Genomic DNA, 5,698 nt, shown 5'->3' with positions numbered 1-5,698 from the left:
CTTCTGCTGTCTGGACGTGATGCTTTCCATTTGACCCACAGAAAGATTGACACACTTTCACAATTAGTGTCAGAAAAATTATTATTTATTTGTGATTATGGATTTGTATAATTGTTATGATATTTTCATAAATTAAATTTTACCATCATCTGTAAAGTTAATGTGTTTGTCTGTGTGCTGCTTGACTACAGCAGAAGTGAAACTGGTGTGTTTCAGTCCAGATCATGTAACCAATCAAACAGTGACTCTGGGAGTGTGGGCTGAAAATCTCATTTGCATTGTCAGGGTGGAGTGATTGTGATCCTCTCAGAATAGAGCAGCTCTGTCTCCAGAGACCATGTTCAAACCCCAAGAGCTTTATTTGACTAGATTTACTGCTACTGATCGAGCTCCTGAAAAGCACCTGAACAAACACTACATGCATCTTCATCTGTTAGTTGAATGATGTTGTCAGACACAAATGGAGCTTGTTTAGAAGCTTTATTGAATATTGCAGCAAACACAGCAGATTGAAAGATCAGCCAGTGCTTTGACACTAGAGCTCTCTTTCAGTATTGAGTTGTAAATGACTACAGCTGCAGCACTAGACTCATGTGAATCCTGTCTGACACAGGACACTCAGATACGGCTCATCTTCAGGAGAGAGCAGCGCTCTGGAGAAACATCAGCACTGCGAGCGACTAACAGCGACTCTTGTGGAACGAGGCCTCATGAGGAGCTCCAGCATGTGTTACTCTGCAGACGTACAGCTCTTTCTCTTCCCAGAGTGCTTTGCTGAGGGTCAGGACGCTACTGCGGCTGTAGCGGCCGTTCTGCTCGCTCTCTGCGCTGGTCACAACCCCCTCGGTGACCTCTGAGCCGTCCAGTGTCCAGCTCACCAGCGCCCCCTGTGGAGAGTAAGAGCTGAGCAGGCAGAGCAGTGCGGCTGACTCTCCAGAGATCTGCAGAGAAGAGGGCGGCAGCAGAGACACTGAGGGCTTCACTGTGGGACCAGCTGCAGGAGACAAACACAACACATTCACAAACACACAGAAAACACACTGCAGCTCCAGCACTCTTCTGTCCTGCAGCATTCACAGCATTTCAACATGACTTTCAGCAGCAGACATGATGAATGCAGTCAAAATCACAACATCATCACATGCAACATAACTACAGATGTACAATATACAAACTACACAATCACTATATAGATTTACATGAAACCTCATGAATGAAACTTAACATACTAAAGTCCTATTCGGACGGTAATTGTTTCTCATATGGATGAAATTTTATTTTATTTTATTTACAAATTTATTCTTACTATTGTGTAAAATGTATCTTAAAAAGACTTATTATATACAATGTATTATTATTATTCAAAGCATACCTTATAATATATAATCCTATTTATTATTTGATTATTTAAAAATAAAAATGTTTAAAAATAGGAAAATAGATGCTATAGTTGTATATAATTATACGGGATATAGTTATGTATATAATAACTGTATATAGCCTAATACACATTTTAATATTGTACTGCATACCAGCTGCTGCCTAATAAAGACCCATTTCAAATGTTTACATGCTTTTCTTCTCTTTCTGCTCACATTCGCTGTGGTGGAGCAGTTATAAAATATTGTTCTTTTAAATTCTTTCCAGCATTTCATAAATAAAAATGCATGCAAATTACACCGAAGCGCAACAGTTACCGTACGGTGTTCAGGAGCGCTCAAAAAGGGTTTAAACACTGGATTTTGAATCGATTTCTTCTTGTAAACTCAGAGATGTGGATTCAGACGCAATTAAATTACCACACGACCTTGGTGTTTGTCAGAAAACAGTAGGTAATTCGGCCGGGGATGTTTACACGGGTGGTGAGAGAAAAACACCAACATCCTGGATTTGAACGGCATTAAAATCATCAACTACCCCCTGTAAATTCTGAAAATCACTTACATCCCCCTGAGAAACAATCACCGTCAGAATATGACTGCTTTCATTGCAGTTACTTTTATATTCAATCATAAAGATCCAATATTTTAGTACATATATTCTGTTATATTTTTTCTTTACAATTAATTAATTTTAATTAATTAATTAAATAATTAATTAATTAAATGAATTGTAATTATCCGAAATGTAACAAAACATTTACATACATTTCTTTAATGTTTTTTTCTTGTATTATAAATCACTAATTTATAAGCACAAAATGAGATTCAAAATCATTGACTGAACTACAAAAGTAACTACATCTATATTCAAATGTCGCTTTTTCATGTATGAAATCTATAATAAAATGTATGAACACAGTGTAAAAATTAAGGAAAAACAAGCCTGAGATGAACTGATAAAACTCATACTGAGTAACATTATGGAAATGTGTTCAGAGAAGATTTGTGTGTTCAGTAAGAATAACCCAGTTCATAATGTGACAAAAAATTTAAATTAATCATTTATTATGCATCTTTTGGCTGTTTTAACATTTTTTTTTTCTTATTTTATTTATTTTTTAATTAAATTATAATATATTTATATATGAGAACTGAAAAGACAGACTTACCGAGCAGCAGTTTAGTTCCTCCACCGAAAGTCAACCACAGTGATACAATCTAATGAAGCGGTCGTACAAAAACCTCTCTTCCACTCGAGTGAACAAAAACTCCAGCAGAGAGAGAAACACTTCAACACACCGATAGTACAAACCCGATTACAAAAAAGTTGCGACACTGTACAAATTACGAATAAAAAAGGAATGCAATAATTTACAAATCTCATAAACTTATATTTTATTCACAATAGAATATAGATAACACATCAAATGTTGAAAGTGAGACATTTTGAAATGTCATGCCAAATATTGGCTCATTTTGGATTTCATGAGAGCTACACATTCCAAAAAAGTTGGGACAGGTAGCAATAAGAGGCTGGAAAAGTTAAATGTACATATAAGGAACAGCTGGAGGACCAATTTGCAACTTATTAGGTCAATTGGCAACATGATTGGGTATAAAAAGAGCCTCTCAGAGTGGCAGTGTCTCTCAGAAGTCAAGATGGCAAGAGGATCACCAATTCCCCCAATGCTGCGGCGAAAAATAGTGGAGCAATATCAGGAAGGAGTTTCTCAGAGAAAAATTGCAAAGAGTTCGGAGTTATCATCATCTACAGTGCATAATATCATCCAAAGATTCAGAGAATCTGGAACAATCTCTGTGCGTAAGGGTCAAGGCCGGAAAACCATACTGGATGCCCGTGATCTTCAGGCTCTTAGACGGCACTGCATCACATACAGGAATGCTACTGTAATGGAAATCACAACATGGGCTCAGGAATACTTCCAGAAAACATTGTCGGTGAACACAATCCACCGTGCCATTCGCCGTTGCCGGCTAAAACTCTATAGGTCAAAAAAGAAGCCATATCTAAACATGATCCAGAAGCGCAGGCGTTTTCTCTGGGCCAAGGCTTATTTAAAATGGACTGTGGCAAAGTGGAAAACTGTTCTGTGGTCAGACGGATCAAAATTTGAAGTTCTTTTTGGAAAATTGGGACGCCATGTCATCCGGACTAAAGAGGACAAGGACAACCCAAGTTGTTATCAGCGCTGAGTTCAGAAGCCTGCGTCTCTGATGGTATGGGGTTGCATGAGTGCGTGTGGCATGGGCAGCTTACACATCTGGAAAGGCACCATCAATGCTGAAAGGTATATCCAAGTTCTAGAACAACATATGCTCCCATCCAGACGTTGTCTCTTTCAGGGAAGACCTTGCATTTTCCAACATGACAATGCCAGACCACATACTGCATCAATTACAACATCATGGCTGCGTAGAAGGAGGATCCGGGTACTGAAATGGCCAGCCTGCAGTCCAGATCTTTCACCCATAGAAAACATTTGGCGCATCATAAAGAGGAAGATGCGACAAAGAAGACCTAAGACAGTTGAGCAACTAGAAGCCTGTATTAGAAAAGAATGGGACATCAGTCCTATTCCTAAACTTGAACAACTTGTCTCCTCAGTCCCCAGACGTTTGCAGACTGTTATAAAAAGAAGAGGGGATGCCACACAGTGGTAAACATGGCCTTGTCCCAACTTTTTTGAGATATGTTGATGCCATGAAATTTAAAATGAACTTATTTTCCCCTTAAAATGATACATTTTCTCAGTTTAAACATTTGATATGTCATCTATGTTGTATTCTGAATAAAATATTGAAATTTGAAACTTCCACATCATTGCATTCTGTTTTTATTCACAATTTGTACAGTGTCCCAACTTTTTTGGAATCGGGTTTGTAGAAACACCTCAGCTCTTGACAAAATCATTTCCAAATATTTGGTATTCTTTTCATAATCTGCTGAAGAGTTTAATCCTCTAATTTACAATAGACTTGATTCAGTCTGCCTTTTTGTATCATATATTTCTCATTCATTCTCTTGTTGTGTGCTGAATAACAATGTTTTAAGGAAATATATTTGATGAGCTGTGACCTCTGAGGTGACCTTTCACTTCTATTATCATGATGATGTTGTGGAGTTTCTCATAATGATGCTTCTGTTCTTCATCTTGATTCATCATCATGATTCACAGAAAACATGCAGCTTCAGTCAAATCAATGAATAATTCTGAACTTTAGATTTATGTTTTTCAGTCTAGTCTCATTTGACACAATTATGAATCCTGATTATATTTTTACAATATTTGCCATAAAGCAAATATCAACATTTATTCAACATTAAAAAGACCAAAATGGACATGAAATCAACTTTTTTTTGTCCCCTAGGTTGCTCTAAATACAGGAAAGAAAAAAAACTAGTGCTTTTTATTTTATTTTTCTTACAAATATTTTTAAAAATCATCTACAGTCATGATATGAAAAATCCAGTCATTTCAGTGACCAAAAATTGTATGCATAATGTTTGTCGGTAAAGGTAGATACTTTCAATGAATAGATACATTAATCATGAATGACTAGAACAGGTGAATACATTATTTCTTCAGCAGCACTTGAGACTGAAAATGTTGCATCCACACTGACAGATGTTCATATAAAGACTAGTGTCACATAATCCAGCCAAACAACCAACAAAACATTTTATAATTAATCAATATGTCATTATCAGTAAATTGTTTAAAAACACTACTCTGAAAATAAAACATTATAGAGTTTATGAGTTTGTTAGCAGCTCAAGCTGTTGTAATCCTGCCCCCTTCTTTGCATCGTCAGCACATGCTTCAGTGCTCTGAGAGTGTTTATAGTGCTGTGAGTTTAACACTTCATGACTGAGAGCAGAACACAACACAATCTTCATCATCACACAAGACTAAACAACAACAATGAACAACATCATCATCCTCATCTGGACTCTCACGCTGTTTGTTCAAGGTTTGTAGTAAAACTTTCATAAAGACAATTCTTTTAAAATGTGAAATATACATCATTTCTAATTCTTATCCTTTGTTCCTTTCTTTCAGAGTGTAGAGGACAGATCACTGTAACTCAGAGTCCATCATTAATAACAGCAGCTCAAGGACAAGAAGTCAGAATAAACTGTAAAACCAGCAGTAGAGTGTATGGTGGTGATGAGTTACACTGGTACTTACAGAAACCTGGAGAAGCTACTAAACTTCTCATATATGTGACATCAAACCGTTACACTGGAACTCCATCTAGATTCAGTGGCAGTGGATCTGGCAGTGATTTCACTC

At 36.8% G+C, this 5,698-nt stretch overlaps 1 gene segment (V, D, J or C); it reads right to left on the bottom strand.

Annotated features, from left to right (window-relative positions):
• Positions 1 to 465: 465 nt before the first annotated feature.
• LOC306866585 (immunoglobulin lambda constant 7-like) lies at positions 466 to 4,570 on the bottom strand. The segment is given in 3 exons: positions 4,499 to 4,570; positions 2,552 to 2,600; positions 466 to 994 (listed from the first exon to the last, which is right to left on the bottom strand).
• Between the last annotated feature and the right edge of the window lie 1,128 nt (positions 4,571 to 5,698).

Source organism: Barbus barbus, assembly GCF_936440315.1.
Source record: "Barbus barbus genome assembly, chromosome: 48".
Taxonomy (NCBI): domain Eukaryota; kingdom Metazoa; phylum Chordata; class Actinopteri; order Cypriniformes; family Cyprinidae; genus Barbus; species Barbus barbus.
The sequence above is the reverse complement of the archived record's forward strand: the minus strand, read 5'-3'. Positions and strand labels throughout refer to the sequence as shown.